General features: G+C 38.6%; 1 protein-coding gene across 3 annotated transcripts in view; it reads right to left on the reverse strand.

The window, feature by feature from the left end:
* The window catches only part of SIK2 (salt inducible kinase 2), a 95,456-nt gene that overhangs the window by 42,437 nt on the left and 36,775 nt on the right, over positions 1-16,244 (reverse strand). The window contains exon 1 of one of the 3 annotated variants that reach the window (XM_080930119.1): positions 6,493-6,628. The exons of the other annotated variants lie outside the window; for them this stretch is intronic. The gene's annotated coding sequence lies outside the window, so the exon portion shown is untranslated. Of the gene's footprint in view, positions 1-6,492; positions 6,629-16,244 lie in introns of those variants that run through there. 3 annotated transcript variants of the gene reach the window in all.

Raw genomic sequence — 16,244 nt, forward strand, 5'->3', positions numbered from 1 at the left:
TATTTTATTGTACCTTATTTTAATATTATTCCTTAGATGCCTGCTTATTTTCTAAGGAGCGACAGAAAGTGGGGAGATCCAGATGTGAGGGAAGTGGGGAGATGTTGGGTAGAGAAGGGGAAGAGAAAATTGCAATCATAATATATTGTTTGAAAACAAGATATTTGCAATAAAAAAGTAACGAATAATTAACTTCTGGTTAGAAATTGTTGACCCACAAACTTACAAAGATTTGATATTTAGAGCTTCTTAACCCGTTAAGGACTAGTGCTCCCAGAATATGGCTGCAGTAAAGGACTAGTGCTCCCAGAATATGGCTGCAGTAAAGGACTAGTGCTCCCAGAATATGGCTGCAGTAAAGGACTAGTGCTCCCAGAATATGGCTGCAGTAAAGGAATAGTGCTCCCAGAATATGGCTGCAGTAAAGGAATAGTGCTCCCAGAATATGGCTGCAGTAAAGGAATAGTGCTCCCAGAATATGGCTGCAGTAAACCTCAAGGCTTCAACAGGCAATCCAAACTGGGTCATTTGTGTTTTTCAAGAAGATTTAAAGATTCATAATTTTTCTTTTAAGTAGGACCTGTTTTATTTATAATTATGTATATGTCTGTGTGCATTTGCACTTTTAAGTGCAGGTACTCATGGAGCCTAGAGTGGCAGGCAGTTGTGAGCTGCCTGATGTGGGTATGGGAACCAAACTCAGCTCTTCTTGGCAAGAGCAGCAAGAAAACTGAGCCATCTCTTTCTTGTTATCAATTTTCATAACCAGATCTCATATTTTTCCTAAGTTATTTCCTTTAATTAGCATTTAAATATTATATAAAGTAAAATTCCATTACTATTAAATCAGGACTGTTAAGGAGAGGTCTATTAAGTAAAATTAAAAAAAAATCATTTAACATATTAGATGTATTACATGACATGTGATTTCTAAGAGAAGAAAAACTAGGTGTCAATCTTGTGTCGAATTAGAATAGTCTAGGTTATCTTAATCATATATATTGGTTTACAAAATAATTTCTATAACTTACAACATCAAATTACATTCAACTTTTAACATTGAGATATTTGTGAATATCAAAGTACAGATTATAAACAGATTATTTTATTCTTTGTGTTTTTATAAACACATAATCATTTCAAATTATGTGTTTGGTAAAAACCGAAGGAACTTGTTGCCTGTGGTGACTCTGGCAACTTAACTGTGTTCAGCAATTTCCTGTCCTTAGGCTGTTCACATCTGTTACTCTTCAGTTTTCCTAGTTCTATGGCACTACTGAAGAAGTGAACTGTGTGTGTCTAAGAAGTAAACTAGTTTTTAGTTACATACTTTTCTTGTTTGTTATTTGAGACAGCATCTACTACGTAGGCTTTACCTAGACTAGAACTCACTCTGCAGACCAGGCTGGCTTGAACTCTAGAGATCTGCCTTCCCCTGCCTCTTGTGTGCTGAGATTAAAGGTGTGTGCCACTATGCCCATCTAGTTATAGTTTTTAATTTATAAGTTATTTCCAACTAACTTCTGTGTTCAAGTATTCAACAATAATTAAAAGCAGATACTCAATTTTTTCCAAAATGTATAATCCTTACACAAAAATGAAGAAGTTAATAATACAACAATAACAGGTATCAAATATAAATTCAAAGATTAAAAAAAGATAAAACAGGAGTAAAATAAACTTCTAACTTTTTATAAGGAAAAAAAATCCCCAAATATAATAGAAAAAAATTGTAGGGTCAGCCACACCTTATTTTGTACCTGGGCTTTTTGTCCCATATTTTATGACAGTGGCAAATTATTTAGTCAATAAGTTTAGTAATGTAATAAACTCTGGATTAGACTGTTCTGCACATAAGTTTTAACCAAATGGCAAATGGCAGGTTTTTGTTCCAGATACCCTGTTGGCTCTGGCTACACACAGAATGTTCTTTATTCTGTTACACAACTACAGCAGTTACCACATAAAATACATATTAGGAAAAATGTACAAAGAATATAACAATGACCCAACTACATGGCATAAAGTTTTAAAAATACTTAAGTTACTTTAGCTATGAATCAGAATAAAATCAATTATGTGCGCATGAGAAACATAGTACAACTGTGTAAAGACAACTTAGAACTCTTAACTGTGTGGTCCTTAAGTCAGTCTCAAAATATAATACTTTCTCTCTCTTTGTGATGGTTTGAATAGGTTTGGTCCCCATAGACTCATGTGTCTGAATGCTTGGCCCATAGGAGTGGCACTTCTAGGAGGTGTGGCCTGGTTGGAGTAGGTGTGGCCTTGCTGGAGGAAGTGTGTCACTGTGTGGGTGGGCTTTGAGGTCTCATATACTCAAGCTATACCCAGTGTAGAACAGTCTCTTAGGGTTCCTTACTAACACTGTGCCTGCTTGCACTCTGCTATGCTTCCTACCATGATGATAATGGACTGAATCAATTAAATGTTTTCCTTTATAAGAGTTGCCTTGGTCAAAGTGTCTGATCACAGCAATGGAAAGTCTAACTAAGACACTCACAAATCAAATTAAAATGAAAGCTGAATTGCTATGAGGTTAATTTTTGAAGTTAAAGAATAAAAAATATCAATTTATTAACTTGTTATACAAATATCTGAATAATTTCTCTTGTCAAAGTACTTGGTACTTTGTCTTCATTATATGTCTATATCAACAGAGAAGAGAAGAACTACACAAGAAAAGGGCAACTACAGAGTCAGTGATACAGTGTTATCAACTGGAGAGCACCAGAGGGAGGCCATTTTAGACCGTATGTCCAGGAGGAGCTTCTATAAAAAGTTCCTATTCCAGCTGTGGGGAGGAGCTTGCCAGATAGTGGATTCATGAGACCCAAGAAGTGGAGGGCTAAATATAAAAAGATGGTAACCTTTTATATCATGCTGGTGCTGGCTCCCTTAAGGTCACAGGGCACTGAGGGATATCTCTATCTTAGCGGCTCCATGCTGCCTCTAAGAACTCAGGCAAGGTTCACTCCACCGGCCCCTGCTGCTTCTGTCCCAGGTGGCCTAACAAATGCCCCAGCAAGTTGTTTTCACTCACTTTCCTACACCACCTGGTACAAACATGACTCCACAATCATTAACTTACCAAACAGGTTTATATGTTGAATTCTCAACCTACAATCCCTCTACACAACAATAAGTTTACAACCAGTTGACAAAGATATAAATTACCCACTTAAATAAGATAAACTGACCCATAGAAACCCTTAGAAATAATCATAACAACCTTATCTATCTAGAGATGAGCCCAAAGAAACATCCACATCTGCTTCCATGTTGCCTCCACTCAAATCTTCTACTTTCTCCTCCTCTTACGCTTTTCTAGACTTTTCTCTGCCTACCTTCCCATCCAATGATAGGCTTGACCCATTTTGTTGTATAATGACATCATCCTACAAGGGAGAACCAAGGGCAGTGTGTACCAAGAGCAAGGAGGGGTGCCATGTGATGCACTAAGCCTAAGGAGGAACTCTGTATTTTACAACACTGGGAGACTGTGGGAGGAGTTAGAAGTCAGCATGAGGCCTAATGTGATTATATTTTACAAACTAAAAAATAATTCAAAACTTCTCCTATACAGTTGCAAACATGAAAATAATGTAAGTAGCCCTGCAGAACTTGACAGCTGATATGGAGTCACAGGGAAATTTAGTAACCACTGTACACCGAGTTACAATTCATATGAGAGAAAGCTAAATAGTAAAAACCTCAATCAGCACTTCAAGACAATTACAGAGGAGTCACTAAGCAATGCTGCCTTGTAGACAAGATGAGATAGTGTCTAAAACACCACACATTCTCCATATAATTCGAGAGGGGTGGCTGGGTGTGGTTACTGATTTTATGCAGTAAGGTTTCATTATTTCAAAACTGTCTCTTAGGCAGCTTTTTTTTTAAAGGTAACTAAATAATGTGGGAAAGTGCCATAATTCATATTCAATAATGATATCATCTCATTATTATTTAATATTCTAGACCTTCCCCAAATTGGTATTTTCATCCCACTTATTTGTATCATCTCTATAGAACCTGAAAATCTGTCATAAATTATTTCTGAATAATGTATTTGACTGATAAATGAGCCATTCTAAACTGCACTGATGTGCTGTGCTATTTACTCAACTTACAGTAGTGTTATAATAATATTTATAAATGCAATCTGGTCACACTTCTAACATTTCTTTACACGGATTAATACATTCAGATAGCTATCTTGATGATATGTAGTTATTTCTTAAGAAGGAAGGAAATGTACTCTAAACATTATGGTTTACCAAATCATGTAATTTTTAAGAATTAAAATCCAAATGTCAAACCAGGAGAATAAGACACTGATGAAAGAAACATGTTAATTTAAGATTTGGTCTCTGTACAAAAGTGTCTTAAAGACAGAGACATTGTTAATAGACACTTGAGATATAAGGCATTGTCATCATTCCCTCACAGATCAAAGGACAACACACACACCCACACAACCACACACCCACACATACACTTTTTTACTGAATTGGTGAGGTGCAATGGATAGATGAGGCCATGCTGGGCTGGTTTATTCAGAAATGTACATTGTAAATTAAGATTACAGATTGAGCTGGAAAGAACAGGAACAGTTTTTCAGTAAAGTAACTGCAGTCAAGTTAACAGAACAGTGTATTAAGGTTTTTGGGTAAAATTTAGTTAACAAAAAGTCAAGCCTATTTTACAGCCTTGGCTTTACTATTATAAGCTTACTGGGGTTCCACACAATCAGTATTGTAACGACAATGTGAAGGAGAGACCACAGCAGTGCAACGGAAGGGCTAGCTGGGAAACATAGACACACCAGTTAATCTGGTTAAATCTGTGGCAGGTTTGTGACTGATACAGAGCGCATCTGATCACTTCCTTCCAAGTGGACTGGGTGGTGCCCCTTCTCCTTTGGTACTGGCCATAAGAAATTTCTGTGACTGACTTACTCTGCATCTACCATCTATCACAAGAATATGCCCAGAATGAAAGGGGTGGCACAGATCTAAGCCCATTATGAAATGAAATCTCTGTACTAACATATAGATAAATAGTTGTTGATGTAAACCTCTGAATTTGGTGTTGGATTTTATATAACACCACAGAATTATGACTGGTATGATTCACAACATTAGAAAGAAAAGGCATTTGCTTAACTACAAATATCACTGAAGTTCAACAATAAAAGGTATTAAACAAGTTCTTCCTAAAATTTATGATTATATTGTTGTGTCCCTTAACTATAATACATATTACTTACTGTATTATTTATATAACTGAATGACATCTTTAGATATCAAAACCAATTTGCTTTAAAATATCAGGCTGGGAAATGTTCATATATAATTGTAATTATTGGAACCATTATATGAAGAAACAGAAGGAAAAACAAAAACTAATCCTGCTTCCTCTTAGAACAAGATCACTCAAACACTTTTTCAAGCTACTTTGCCATCTACTTCCTGTTTATTTTCAAGTTCAGTGGTGGAAAGGGGCATAATTAGGCAAATTCTGAAGAATAAAGTGTGCTTCATTCCAGAAAGAAGATAAGAAACACAGAAATTCTTTATGGTTAACATCTAAGCCAAGGAATATTGAGCAGACATCTCTAAAGCATCACTGATCAATTAAAAACCAGTGGGCTATGTTCTCAGCTCTTAGACAAACCATAGTTTAGAAGCTTCAGTTTCTAAGCATATCTAAATAGCATAACCTCCAAATTTGCCTTTAATTCATATTAATACTTCAGTGGATCTGAGCTTTGGGAAGAAAAAGGCCATGGCTTGCAAATTTCCCCGAGTGTCATTTCGTTGAGTCCCTCTAGTTTCAGCACAACTTCCCCAGGGAACATATTTAGTACTGGGAGACACCAGATGCATTGTTGCGAGCAGCTCTAAAACCACTTTTCATTAAGCAGTGGGGATAAGACGACAGAATCCTGGGTGGAAAAGACCCATTGCTAGAAGCTAGAAGAAAACAGATCAGATCAAAGAGTTCACAGAAAGGACAAAAGATAAAACGGTCCGATTTGGGAAACACTGAGTGATCTAACACAGCCAGGGAACCTGCGCTTTCAACCAGAGGAGCATCAGAAACTAAGATCTAGCATATCATGAAGCTAAAGGAAGTGTGCAGAGGGAAAGAAATACAACCAAATTAAAGGAACCTTGTAGTTATTCAAAAAATGTCCCCTTTTAATAGCAAAGAGGAATTGTTCAGGCTTATGCCACCTGCTGGTCCTCTGACCTTGGTGATGATGATTCTGACTATGAGGCTTTACGGAAGCTAACACATAAAAAACATAGTTAAAATAGACCTAAGTGTAAAATGCTAAGACAGACTCATAAAAAAAAAATGTTTCACTGAAAAAGACACAGGAGAGAGGATGTTCTACTAGAACAAACACATAAAAGGGCACATGATAAGAGACTCTTTACTAACGACACACATATACTGGTCTACCTTACATTACATAGTTGAGCTACAATTGTCAGGATGCCATAGAGGAAAACACACCAAAACACTTCTGGTGGTGTGCTGCAGTTTGTTGTTGCTTCCAAGGACTCAGGCAAGTACTGAGGCAAGGCTCATGCTGAGGCAAGAGTGGTGCTAGACAAGACACGCAGAGGGCACATAATGTTTAGAGGATATAAATACAGCTCTCCAGACTGTCAGAGAGAGCTTGGCTGCTAGTACAGCTCGCTGTGCAACGCTTGTGGGTCTCACATTTTTGCTGAGACAGGCACAGCTGAGAACTTATCCTGGTGTTCCTGTTAGTCCCTCTTGCTGACTCAAGCTGAGGCTGAGGCCTGCCTGTCTCTGATAGGTCATGTCACCACTGTTGCTAACCCAGCTCTATCAAACTGGACTACTGGTGTGTCCGTGAAGTGTTTGCGAGTGAATCAAGCTGCTGCCGCCTGCTAACCTGTGAACTGAACTGCCAATTTCTGGACAGCACAGATGGGAGCTGCTCCAAAGATCCTTTCTAAACAGGTCCACTTCCCCTATATTCTTTATTTTCCACTACCACTGGTGGGCGATGAGTTTTTTATATATATATATATTTATAAAGGTTAAAATGTTTTAAAACCATCATTAAAAATATCATTTAAAAAAGTTAAAGTTACAGGTACAATGTTGAACAAAGTTTTCTTTTGCATTCTTTAAAATACTAATGTTTTGCAAAAGGACATGACTTCATAGCATTGAGCTTGCAATTTGACTTCTACATTAAGTGATATTTCTAGGTGGTTCAAAAAGTTAGTCTTGCACCACAACATAGAAAGAGACCAACATAGATTTCAAATTGTCACTCAGAGGAAAGCCAAATATACCATTACCCTGTACTGCCGAAACAACGTTTGAAACAGGCCAACTACTACAGTTTGGTATCCTTCTCACTGTTAATTAAGTTTTGCTAAAGTCAGAATTCAAATTCATAATGGTGGAATCGACAGAGACAACCAAAGTGTCACAACCTTTTGATGAGATAGGATACTATATTCAACAATTGTGTTGGCTGTGCTCATAAATACCCTGGGACACACAAGGTACCATAGTTACAGGCTCAGCACACCAGTTTAGAAAGTGTCTCACCCTTTGTCCCTCCTCAGTGTCCTGTACCTTGTTGTCTAGTCTGCACCTCCAACAGTTCAGAACCATTATTTTAGCTGTTCATTTTTGTTTCCTTTTTCTCTTCCTCTATTAGAAGCAACAGCAGAATTTTTGTATGCTTTGTTTCCCCGAATGAGTACTTGCAATAGCAAAGGAATGAATTTGAATTAAAAAACCAAAAGCTGCATGGCAAATGCCAGTCATTGAGGACTGGAATGGCCCTTGAGGTTGGTACAGCTTTTGTTCCTGTGAAAGCCCAGTTGTGGTGTGTGTCACTTACATCAGCATCTGAGTCTTTTCTCTGCAGTTCTTTTTTTTCCTTGAGAACTTCATGTAATATATTTTGATCCCATTTTTCTTCTCCAACTCCTTCCAGATCCCACCCCATTTCCCTACCCACCTAACTTTATGTTCTTTGATTCTTTAAAAAGAAAGCAAAACTAAACCAAATGTAAACAAAATGCAACAAACAAATAAAACACAGTGAATCCTATTTGCTTTGCAGCTACTCCTAAGCATGGCACCCTTAATCCTTTTGTTCCTTCCTCTTCTAAAAGAAAATAATTACATGGTAAATCCAATTTGTTTCTAAGAATTTGTTATCTAATTAGTTTAATGATGTTATCATTATGAAATGTAAGATATAAAACTGTGATTGATTCATAATTTGACTATACATATAAAAACCAAACTGTAAGATTTAATAAATATAGGTATAAGTGTTTTATGATTAATTAATTTTTGATAGAATTGAACTTATCTCAGCTAGACTAAAGCCTTGGGGAAAATCCAAGCTTGTCCTATTTGACATTTCAAGTCCATCACACACTATTATACTGACAACTGGAAAAGAATACCTAGGGCATAATTTAATTATTTGTGGATCATTATCTTTCTAGACAATTAAAGATATCTACTAACCAAACCAGCTGAAAGAAGTCAGTGAGATATCTCAACATCTTTTTTTTGACCTGTTGAAATCTATAGGATTAGGGATTTGTTATGCACACTCAGTGAGTTTCTGGCTTTACCTTTCTTGAGTGAAATACAATTATGCAGATGCTTACAAAGACTAAATCCAGTATACTTTAAATTACTGTAATTCAGTTGCAGTTTGTGCTGTGAATGGGATGAAGTTTTATCAATGTAGGCACGCCAGCGAGATACACATAAAAGGCTGAAAAGATACTAGTTGCAGAGAATGAGGAGTAAGAGTTGGATGTATAGTCTTCTATCTGTGAGGGAGGGAAAATCATGATGACAGCAGTCGGGGGTTAAGGAAATGTTGTACCCAAAGGGCAAAGCAAAGGAGGGCCTAAATACTGGGTAAATTACTATTGGTAGAATGTAACTAAGGATTAATAGCTCAGTTGCTTACTTACCAAGAGGATTTTCCAGTTCAACTTGTGTGTGTGTGTGTGTGTGTGTATGTGTGTGTGTGTGTATGTGTGTGTGTGTGTGTGTGTGTGTGTGTGTGTGAGCTGTGGTGCATATGGAAGGCAGATAACAAATTAGAGGAATGTTGAGGCTTGGTCTTTTGCTATGTATTGCTAAATTCCGGCCTCTAATGCCTGGATGCCTACAGGGACAAGAGATGATGCTAGGTAACCTTACTCCTCGTTACCCCTGATTGGTGAAAAAAACTACCTACAGCCTATAGCAGGAGATAGGTGGGGCCTTTGGGTTCCCAGGCTTGGAGTTGGAGGCAGAAACCAGGAAGGGGAGAGAGAACAGGTGAAAAGAGGAAGAGAGGTCGTGGGGTAGGGCCACCAAGGCTGATCAATTGTGGTTAAGAGCAGCCCAGATAAAATATACCTAGTTTTAACTTGGGATTAATGATAGGGAAGTAGACAAAACAGTGTGGCGAGTAGATCTCTGTCCCTCTCTAGTGCTGATTAAGGCTTATCACATATATAAAAGTTGTGCTTCTTTTATCTGGGAACTGAGTAACCAAAGGCAGGGTAGAAATTCCCAACTAAGATTAACTACCTACCACAACAGAGAACAGGAGTCCTCAGTTCTCTCCTACCATGTGGGTCCTTGGGACTGAACTCAGGACATCAGCCTTGGAGGCAGAAACCTTTACCTACTGAGCCACCTTGCCAGCCCTAAAAAACAATTTTCCTATCTGAACAGTTGGAAGTTTTTTTTCCCCTTTTCCAGAAAATACATCTTAGGGCCTGTGATGGCTATTCTTGGTTGTCAACTTGACTACGACTGTGATTAACTGAAACCCAAGTGGCTGGCTGTGAGGGATTTTTCTTGACTCATTTGAAGTAAGGAAGACTTCAGAGGTGAGAAAACCCACCTTCAACTGGGCCACACCTTCTGCTAGCAGCCTGCATAAAGCACATGGAGGAAGGATGTGCTCTCTTTTGTTTGCTCTCACTGGCGAGTCCGTTTCTTTGCTGGCAGTAGAACCTATTCTTTAGGAGTCTGACAGATATGGAAGACTAGCTCAGACATCCAGCCTCATGGACTGAATAGCTACTGAATTCTTGGGACTTCCACTGATAGACAGCCATTGTTGAATTAGCTGGACTATAGCTGGTAAGCCACTCTAACTAATCCCATCTTTCCATATTCTGTTGAAACCTAAAACAGGACTACAATATCAGACAAAGGGTTGGGGGAACTCACACTAATCTTCATCTTATCAAATGTTTTTCAAAAAACTCAAAAGCTCAGTGAATATTTAACTGCTAACAACTGTAACTTTAGATGGACACATCCCAGGCTTCTACATGTAATGTTGAGACTAGAACTCTGTTACCTGCCTGCTTTCTACCTCCCATTCTTCTTCCTACTCCTACTCTACCCTGACAGCTGGCTTTCCTTATGTCACTGTCTGTAGGGCTTTCAGGTGTAGCTCCATCAGCATTCATGCTCAAGACAGGGCCTCTTCCTTTTCAGACTACCAAAACTTCTGAGGTTTACTTCTTGGTGTTTGATATATGTAATATGAAATACAAATTAAGCCCTCCTCCAAACACTGACCATGACCACAAACTGGGTTTACCTCATTATTTTAAAGCATAATTTTTTCCCATTAATATAACCAATATTTAGTAATTATTACATATGAAAACTACTATATTTCTAATAGAAATAATATTTCTATTACTTGTGGTACTGGGCATGAAACTAAAACCCAGGGTCTCATACAAGTGCTCAACCATTATCATCTTTAATAAAATCTTGTCTCTAAAATCTGATTTGAGTGCTAATGTAACCTTAGAAATTTGTTACCACATGCCTATAATTCCTCTCCCCTCCCCATGTTCATTTTAGGCACTGTAAATCACTTAGTTATTTAGAAAGTTTGCGGTATCCCTCTTTTTCTTCCAACAATATAAGAAGTTCAGCATGGTGGCCTACAGCCGTGATCCCAGAACTCTGAAGGTGGAGCTTTCTACTGGGTTCCAGGCCATCCCAAGCAACACAGATACCTTATCCTTACAACGAAATAATAAAACAAAACTAAATCAAATAGTCTAACAAGATAATGACTGTACTTGGGTTCTGTGACACAAAGCATTAATATATTATGATTATTTTTGTCTTATTATTTTTATGTCCTTGGCTAGTATTACCTGCAATATTTGCTAAATAGTTTTTTCCAAAAATTTATCTTTAAGTTTCTCTTTTAGGCCTAATATGAAATCATAATTGTAGATCACTTCAAGAATTAAAATAAAACAAAAAATAAACAGTTAAAGTTTTAACTGAAACACTACAAAGTTATCAGTCTGATGTAAAAACCACAACAAATTCCTCAAACTAAGGAGAAAGAAGCTAACAATAATAAATTTAAGTATTTAGATTTTCTTTAGTATCACAAAACAAGATTATTAACATTAGAAGTAAAAAAGTGTGGGGTGCCCACAGCTGATATTAGGAAATCTGTTGTTGGCTGTTGTTGCTGTTACCACCAACTTTTAGAAACATACAGTGAAAAGCATTTTTTCGATTATGTGTTTATTTACTATTCTGTTTGTATGTATATACAAGGTGTTTTGCATGTGGAGGTCAGAGGATAACTTATTTTTTACAATCTTTTAGTTTTAAATATAACCATTTACCAACATACAAGGGTTGATTTAAATTAGAGCATCCCTTTTTCAACCCCATAAAGATCTCAATTAACTTTTACAAAAGATCATGAACAAGTAAATACAGCCATGCTCTAGACAGTGTCTTGGGAACCTCTGAAACCAACTCCTGTTCCTTTTTGTCAGATCACAGTTTATCAGACACCTTGTGGCAATTAAAACAGGTCTGGCTGTTCCACAAGATGAGCTGAAATCTTTAGTGTCTCCTCCTTGATCTTCTTGTGGTCTAGTGCTAGTACATGCTGGGGGTTCCATGAAAAAACATATAGGTTTGCTTTGGCATCACAGGAGACAGCCTTTTGTCCAACTGGCCTTGAGGGTAAGTGCAGCCACATTCAAACGAGCTGTTTGGAACTCTCCAAGGTTCTGACACCCAGTCGTAATCTATCATCCCAGGAAGCAGCAAAGGGAAAAACTAAAGTCCATGGCAAACACAATAGTGGTCTCTGGCCCTTTCTAAGTCTCAGCTCTCATGACTCATATTTAGTTATAAACCATCCTTGTTTTACACTCATCTCATGGCAGCCTGGTACACTACCAAATCCTGGGTCACACATAGGAAATCCTATCTCTAATAAATAAGTAAGTAGAATAACAATAAAAACAAAAACATAAATAACAATGACAATAATACCAAAATAAAAAAAGAAATAGCCACTAAGGTTCTAGATGAACCCTAAAAGACCTTGATGCCCTTCCTGCATCCTCTACATTCTGTGGCTCCTCCTTACCAACAAGGTTTACTAAGATACCAACTGGGAATGGACTTGCCTAGCAGGAACAATGCCCTGAGTTTAATTTGAAGACCACCCTTGTTGACTTGCCGAAAACAAGGAAAAAAAAGCAAGCCCAAACTATATTATTTTATTATTATATATTATTATAGATATTTTAAAAGAGTTTCTAACCTACTTTAATTTTTCTTTTGTAGTTTTTCCTCCAGGTTCTTTTTGTTTGTTTTGAGAAAGGGTCTTTCTATGTAACCCTGGGACTTGCTAAGTAAATGAGTTTTGTCCTGGAACCTACAGAGATCTGCCTGCCTCTGCTCTACCTTTTAAGTGCTGAGCATAAACACACACTACCAAACATAGCCCTCCTGCACAGTTTTATTCTTTAGTGCGGCTGTAGTCTGGACATTCGGCTTATATACCAAACCAAAGTGGTGGGGGTAAATGCAGATACTCAGGACTTGTAGACTCACCCTTGTAACCACTATGCACAAATTAGCATGATGCTGACCTTGCAAAGACAGACTCTCCTCTCTAGAAGTTAATCCTGGAAATCACATTAGATAACATGGATTGAATAGTGAATATATTAGGATGAAGTCCTAGAAAATTATGTCTTATTGGTACCATTCTCTTGTCTGGTGTGCTTATCGTGTGCAACAGAGTAAGATGCATTATTCACTAAAACCAAAGTGCTTCACTATGAAAAAACTTCTGTGGAAGAACTGTGCCTTTAAGAATACAGACAGTAAGTAAGAAAAAAAAGTGACTTTAAATCCAGCACTTTGGAAGCAGAGGCAGGCAGATCTCTGTAGGTTTGAGGCCAGACTGATCTACACAGTGAGCTAGGCTACCCAGTGAGACTGTCTTTAAAAAGAAAAAAAAAAGAAGGAAAGAAAAAAGCAAAAAAATCCTATACTCATTATACTTCAGGAGCCCTATACACCCATTTATGCCTCTCTCATAGTTTAAAACAGCCTTGCTTTATACTGCATATAAACTGCACTGGCCAGTTGCATGCTATTATAAAACTTCTGAAATAACTTACTTCTGGCTAGTACTATCCCAGTTTGAGTGACCCTTTGCTTTGAGCTCCTTGAGGGGGTGGCACATATTGGTGAGAGAACACTTGAGTAGGAAGCTGCTCATCTTGTGGCAGCTCAAAGTGAAAGAGTAACATGAAGGGACTAGAGACCCAACATCCCTCTTTGGGGCATAGTCCCAGTAACCTCTCATAAAGCCTCAGCTCCTAAAGACTCCACCAATGCCCAATAACCCACACTGGGTTTTATCATATGAACTGTGAGGAAAGCTCATCCAAAGCACAGCACATACTATACTATTTCTATGCATTAAATGTGTATTGAATGAGACATATGCACACACCTGACTGAATGATAATTATAGTATAGTCTTTTATACTGGTGAAACTAATTTTCCCCAGGCAACATTCCCACAGTAACTTTCACTTTAAAAGACATGTTAGCCAGGTGTGGTGTCACCTGCCTGTAATCCCAGCACTTGAGAAAGAGGTAGATGTAGGAGAATAATAGGTCAAGGTTATTCTTGGCTACACAGTAAGTGTGAGGCTGGCTTAAGTTATATGAGGCCCTGGAGGGAAAGGAAGGAGAGGGGACAGGATGAGGCTGAGGAGGGAAAGAGTGGTGAGAGAATAAGTGGGGAGGGGAGGGAAGGAGAGACTAGAAGAGAGAGCCAGAGACAGATGGAAAAGATACATCATTGCTATTCCCTTCCTCTCTCCAGGTAAGCCTTCATTTACCTCAGAGGAAAGTGGCTGACTCAGCAAGATGAGCCCAGTCAGTTTTAGAGGCTCGATATTTCCTTTGCCAGTACTGGGCTTAGGGATGGTGCAATTTGGGGGTACTTACTATCTCATATCAGTCCATGAGCACAGATATATCTCTAACTACAAACCCAGCCAACAAAACCTGAGACTTTAGAGACATCTCACTTCTGAGAGAAAGCCAAAGGAAACAATGGTCACTTTCTGCTGTAGGTACCATTAGTAGGGACATTCTACCAAAAGTTACATGTGACACCGAGGATGGCAAAGGGAGGGGATTTAGAGCGTGGGGTTCTCAAGAAAACATCGTTGAGTGTAGTAGTATTAACTATCTCTGAAGGCTGCCTTTCCTCTGGCCTTCCTACTGTGGGAGATAAGACATTTCCTCACACCACAGCCAATCTGAGACAGTTTTTACTACTTGAAAGGAAAAGCTGCTTGATCAGAAGAGACACTGTGAGTTGATTGAAAAGAAAGTTAAACCAGGTGGGTGGCAGTGGGTGCCTTTAACCCCAGCTATCCCAAGCAGGGAGAGCTCAATGAGTTTGAGGCCAGCCTGGTCTACAGGTGAGTTCCAGGACAGTCAGGGCTACACAGAGAAACCCTGTTTCAAACAAACAAACAAATAAACAACCAAAACAACCAAAACCAAACAACAAACAAACAAGTAGAAAAGAAAAAGGGAGTTAGCTGCATCAGATTTTCTTGGGAAAATGAGAGATAAAGAGGAAGCTGTCAGTGGTGAAGAAATGAACTGAGACAGTATATATGAACAGGGAACGTGTGAGAGCAGACAGGGAAAAAGATGGGAGGCAGAAGAACAGAGGAATAGAGGACAACAGCGCCAAGAAAGAAAGAAAGGCTGTTAAAAGAGCAGGGCCATTCCTTTAGGAGACGTCATTCGACTTTCTAATTCCCAGGAAGGCTCAGAGAGGCTGCCTTGCTTGCCCTTGAATTCTCAGGAGACATGTTAATACCTCTGTGCATCCCATAAAGAGTTGGGTTGTGAGTGCTCCACGTTACACAGGGTACAAGGAAAACAAAAAGCTAATTAGGCTAAAATTTCAAACGAAGATTAAAGCTGAGAGGGATGAGGGATTTAAAAATGGCTTCAATGACAGCACACCACAAGGAAGACTACACAGACACTTAGAAAAGGAAATGGCTGCATAATTAGTGCACTGCACACTGCCTTAAAAGAGAACACAGTTCCCAAGAGTCAGAGATAGTCCACAGACAGTAAAGGGTTCTGCACCAGCATGTATGTCTCAATCTCTGACCACACTTTCCCCTTTCTTTCATTCTTATGCTTGTGAAGTCAGCCAACAGCCTGACACCTCTCTCTGCAGCTGCCTCCCATCTTGTGTCTTTTTTCTCTCACTTCCTTCTCTCCAGGTAAGCTCTGTCAATACTATCTCACATTAGTGCTGATTAAATTCACTCAGGTTCCTGACAGGGTATTGCTATGGTTTTCTATCTCCCAGTTCTGATACAAATGAATCTTTCTGAAGAACTCTGGGCATGTCATTTCTCTATTTAGAAACTGAACAGTTCTTCCCTGCCTAGGAGATGAAATCAGCACAGGTTATCCGTTGTCTAGTTGGCACAGAGAGCCGGCAGCACACAGCCTCCCTCACTCTGGTATGCCCTTCTTTCTCTTTTCCTATTACCATCTCCTCCCACTGCCCACCTTCCGCCCCCATCTGCTCCAGTCAGGCTGAGCTGCTTTGTTCTGCAGACAACCTCCTAATTTCCCGTTTGTGTAGTTTGCTCATTTTTACCTTCACTGAAGCCACACCCACTGCATACGATCTAAATTCTTTGTAGGAGTTACAGATTTCTGAAGCAGCTGTATGTTCTATTCTGATTAATAAGTTCAACATACGAACAAATCAAAAGTAGAAATATGAAAAATCCCTAAAAGGTTCCAAACTCTCCAATACTTTACCAAAACAG

The sequence above is a fragment of the Micromys minutus genome (genome assembly GCF_963924665.1).
Source record: "Micromys minutus genome assembly, chromosome: 16".
Taxonomy (NCBI): domain Eukaryota; kingdom Metazoa; phylum Chordata; class Mammalia; order Rodentia; family Muridae; genus Micromys; species Micromys minutus.